This window comes from Diuraphis noxia, unplaced genomic scaffold, assembly GCF_037042655.1.
Source record: "Diuraphis noxia isolate RWA-SAM2 unplaced genomic scaffold, SU_Dnox_SAM2 contig0002, whole genome shotgun sequence".
NCBI lineage: Eukaryota > Metazoa > Arthropoda > Insecta > Hemiptera > Aphididae > Diuraphis > Diuraphis noxia.
The window spans coordinates 50,572,205-50,577,583 of NW_028301712.1; the positions used below are offsets into that span (position 1 = coordinate 50,572,205).

Below are 5,379 nucleotides of genomic sequence, written 5' to 3' on the forward strand. Positions count from 1 at the left end.
TCAGTTCAATATAGGAAAATTCCACTGCTGTAAAAAGGCCCCAGACTACTGAAGCATATTATAAAAAGAACTAACAAGAGGACAGTATATTTACATTCAATGATGCGTACAACTATAATTATTATAAGTGATTGAGAAAAATATAGTGTTGTGAACTATTTTTATTGTATTAGATTCTGTTATTCTGAACGTTTTAGTGAATTGTTTGGTTTTGAAATGATATGCATATTTTTTCTCTCTGTCATCAACTTTTGGTGTAGTAAAAATGTTCCGATTTTCGTTTTCAGTATTTTTCCTGAAAGGAAAGCGAATCTAGTTGATGAATTTAAGTGGTCAAAATAAAAAATTTTAAGCAGTTTTTAAAACTTTAAAAAAATTTGTATAATCTATGTACAACATAATTGTTTCGCCGTGTAGGAATTTACATTCATTATTTAAAATCGTATCAGATGCATAACTAATTATTATGATTTGTCATTTTACAGAAACAGTAATCGAAAGTACGTATATATTATAGTCAATTAATTCAATGTCAAATATTTATATAATCATAATCATTGAGTTTAGTTGTTCACAGTAAAAATGATTGAAATATGCTTTTGATGACCTATTTAAATTATAATAATTGATAAAAACTATAGAATTAAATTAAAAGTAAAGATGGAAATTTTAATTTATGAAAACAATACAAAATACAACAAAAATGTTTCAAAAATGAAATTTAAAATTGTATAAAAAAAAATAAATGTTAACTTTGTGAAAATACCTTTCCAATTCGGATTCAGGCACAATCATTTCGCAATATATCAGATCCTCCGTCTTGTAGATAAGATCTCTTTTTCTCATGAAGAAAATCTCATATGCACAGAAGTGTTGTTGGACGTTGAACAGGCATTTGATTGAGTATGACAATGCCACCAAGGGCTCCTCCACAAAATTAAAGCAATTTCCCTCCTATACTTGTACCTACTTATAAAATCATATCTTAGTGATCGCTACTTATCTTTGCACTAAGGAATAACTTTTTAGAATATTTCTAAAATAGAAGCCTGTGTTCAGCAAAGTGCAGTTATTGCACCACACCTTTTTAACATCTATACCGCGGACCAACCAACTACTCAAAACACAATAGTAGCTGACTTTGCGGACAACAAAGCACTACTTGCATGCCACTCTGACCTAGACATAGCTGCCTCTTTTATGCAAACCCATCTTGACCTACAAACCAAAAGTGGGGTCACAGAATGGCGCCTGAATTTAAACCAAACGAAATCGTTCCACTCTACCTTCACACTACGCCCCAGAAACTGTCCACAAATATTCCTCAATAATAAAATTCTACCCTGCTCTCAAAACGTCAAATATCTTGGACTAACCCTAGACCACCGGTTCACATGATCACCTCATATTATACACTTACTGACCTCTAAACGTATTAAAATACATAGTAAAATATTATTGTAATCTCAGCACATTTACCTTCGCTGACCTAATTCATCTCAACACCGCATGCAGCCCAATGTAGATTATGATGCGGCCCTCACTTCAATTTAAAAACCATGAATTAGTTGTATATAATATATTAATATTACGAGAACAAATTTATTTTAAGAATAAAAAAATATAAAACAACAAATAAACTGTAAAGGCCGATGCACACGTTTATTATAAACAAATATATTTTTCTGTATACTTATAATGAAATATTAATACTTGTAAAAATATTTCTGTTTATTATTCGATATAGTAAAATTATAAGAAATGTATTGTTGTATATAATTTAATTTAATCATTAAATTTAATGTATTATTATTTAAAAAAGTATGTGGCCCACAACAACTTCTACTATCTATATGATGTGACCCAGTCTTCACAAAAGGTTGGACACCCCTCGATTAAACCTTAAATCCTCAACGACAATAAATTAACCGGTTACAGATCGGATTCAAGGAGTACCGCAGAATTGTGTGACTAATTCAAACAATTACGTGCGTTTGACCAAAAACTAGTGTTGCTTATAAATATTAGCGTTTACACATAATATTTTACTTTAACCTTCTCAAAATATCAACTAAACTCCATTTGCTACCAGAATCTATTCTCAAACTTGAAGATTGAATCATCTTAATTATTGGCGAAGAGTGACGGAACTTCTGCAATTGTATTGCTTTCATATTTTTTTTTTTTATTTTGAGTTTAACCAGTGAAATATTCAAAAATCAGATTTGGTGCAATAAATAATATCGTTTAAATTTGTTAATTAAGTGTTACAAATAAATACTAAATATTGAGGTGATATATATATAAATATCAGTTACAGAACAATAAATTATAGCATTATTCGATTTTATAAATGATTACCTGTCAACAATAAAAAAATAAAATAATTTTAGTTTGTTGGTGAAATACAGAAACAATTATTGTTAATATATTTGTTATTAATTTAAATTGTATTTTATAACAAAGACATATAGTTTAGGAAAATCCCGTAGGTTTTGGATATAGAATAAATATAAAATTGTAATTAAAATGTTTAACCTTATGACTAATTTATTGAATCTATTGAATATTTAATCCTATAAGTGTTTTTGATTTCTAAGATGTAGAATGTAGGTAGTCCAAGCACGGATATACGTCATTTCGTCGCGGTATTTTTGTCGCACGTCAATTCGTCGCGGTCAATTGGTCGCGAGACAATTGGACGCATACGACATTTCGTCGCGTGTAGTATCGACGCATGCTACATTTGGTCGCGCGTAATTTTATCGCATATATTTATGTAGGTATATTCTAAATAATAATAATAATTTTACATATCAGTCATTTTAGCTTATTGTTATATATATTTGTATTTATAAAATGTAAAATTACATATCAGTCATTTTAGCTTATTGTTATATATATTTGTCAGACTAATGTATAAATCTTAAAATAATGTTCAATAAAAAAAAAAAATTATGATAATCTAAATAAAATATTTTTAAAAAACACAAAAATAAAAAAAATATAACTATTTATAAAAATTAAAATTATGAGCAATACCTTTCAAAACCTCACATATTGGATTATTATTAACATTTTTACATATCTGCATTAATCTAATAGATGAATCATTATATTTTTTTGTCATGAATTAAAAGATCATGCCCTCGTTGACTTTTTATAAATTGTAAAGTCATAATTTTTGTATTTTATAAAATATATAATAATAATTAATTGTTATAGCAAGACGTATATACGTAGACATAATACGGTACTGTATAACGCTATAATCGATAGAGATTAGAGAGTAGAGACTCGTGATGACTGATGAGTAGGTACACTGTAATAATTCGAATATTCGATAAAGACTCACGTAAAAACCAAATAATGAATTACCTACTGAAATAAAAATAATTAATGATAAAGAAGGTACTACACCACTACCACTAAATTGTAAAGATACTATAGAATTATTATTTATATTATATTATTAAATGTTCCTACCCAAAAAGACAAGATAATCTATTTTATATAATACTAGCTATATACCTATATAAATATATGCGATAAAATGACGCGCGACCAAATGTAGCATGCGTCGAAATTACACGCGACGAAATGTCGTATGCGTCCAATTGTCTTGCGACCAATTGACCGCGACGAATTGACGTGCGACAAAATTACCGCGACGAAATGACGGGATACCTCCAAGCACAATTGAAAACTCTCACAGGGGTATTTGTGTTTACAGGATTATTACAAGTCTATAAAGCATCTAGTATGTATATTAATTAATAACTAGTAGGTAACTAATAATGCTGTATTGAAAATTAAATTTGATTTTTAATACTGTAATAGTACCTCATTATGTAGTGTTTACGTTATCAATGTTAAACAGAGGCCATGACTTATAATTAAATAAGAATATGGTGTTTGAATTACTGCAGTAATATGTATTGTATTTAATGCAAAACATTAATTTGGGGATCTAATAAATGCTTGACTGTAGCAAATTTCAACGCATAGGTTGTAACTTTCATATAACATCAATGGGAAAAATCAACAGATGAAAATAACCTCATAGAATTTCCAGATCAAGTAAATAGCACAACAAGAACAGGTTATTTCCGAAGTGGACATGATAATATATTAATTCAGAAATTTGGGGTGTCATGTATTGGGAACTATAGATTATTCTATATATTTTTGGTTTTTTTAAATTTTGTTGAACAAAATCTTTTTGGCTCGGTAAAAAGTATTAATAGGATTATTAAATCTATTATCAAATTCTAGAGATTTAAAATAATTTTTTATTTTATGATATTACAAATTTTCATTATTTTCATTTCATCTGCTATTGTTGGTAGTATCATATCACGGCGAATTGCGTTGTTTATTTCGAACCGATAGGATTCATAGTGATGGTCTGAAGTGCGATGTTTTGATGACGTAAATTGATGTTAGACTTAGTGGTACAACCCAACAATTGAATGCGATAAATGCAGATTGGATCAAAATATTAAAAAATAATTTTTTAGTTTATGCCAATAGAAAATATTTATATCGCTTTGTGTTGAATAAAATGTTGCATTATTAGAGGTCAAAAATGGTATTCATATACAATCGAAACCTACGGGGTTTGTGGTGGGGCTATCTAATAAACTCAATCAACCATTCTTATACTAATTTATCTTCATGTTTTAGATGGAGCGGGCCAAAGTTTTAGAAACCTCTGTGATACTAAAATTCAATCTGATGGCGAGGACAATGAAAATATTTTTTTCACAATTTTTTATACAAAAGACACTGAATTTAATGAGAAATATATTATCACTAATATATAATATTATAAAAGATTTTTTTTGTACTTAATGATTAACAAAAACAGAAAAGAAAAATGCATTCATGATGAGAGGGAATAAACATGTATTTTATTTGTTTTTTCGTGTATTAACCTATTATTTTAGTTTATGTACTAGTCTTAAACTATGCACCTAACTTGCTATAATTATCCTTTTAATATAACAACTAACCTTAATTTATTTTTTATTCCATCTGCACAATTAAATTGTAACAAAGTTTTCTTTTTCCCTTTATATTAAATTAATCTGAAAATTGATTTTGATTAATTATTTCTAAAAATATTCATATTGATTCAACTTTACGCCACCAAGCTTGTCCTAAGGTAAAAACGGCATGTTTTGATTTTGACATCCATAAAAACTTCTTTTGTTGCTTGAATAGCACTAATTTCAAAATCGATGTGTAATATGTCAAAGGTTAGTGAAAATATATCTGTGAAACTTTTCAAACATTGAAAATAATCTTCAGTTGTTAAGCAAATAAAAGTGCAATCAACGGGTAATTGTATAAATTTTTTCCCTCTAAAAGTCTAAA

At 28.0% G+C, this 5,379-nt stretch overlaps 1 long non-coding RNA gene across 1 annotated transcript; it reads left to right on the forward strand.

The window, feature by feature from the left end:
- Positions 1 to 367: 367 nt before the first annotated feature.
- Positions 368 to 5,101, forward strand: LOC149058617 (uncharacterized). The gene is made up of 3 exons (XR_016190260.1): positions 368 to 500; positions 3,734 to 3,760; positions 4,687 to 5,101. It is a non-coding gene; the product is annotated as an uncharacterized LOC149058617 (long non-coding RNA).
- Positions 5,102 to 5,379: the final 278 nt, after the last annotated feature.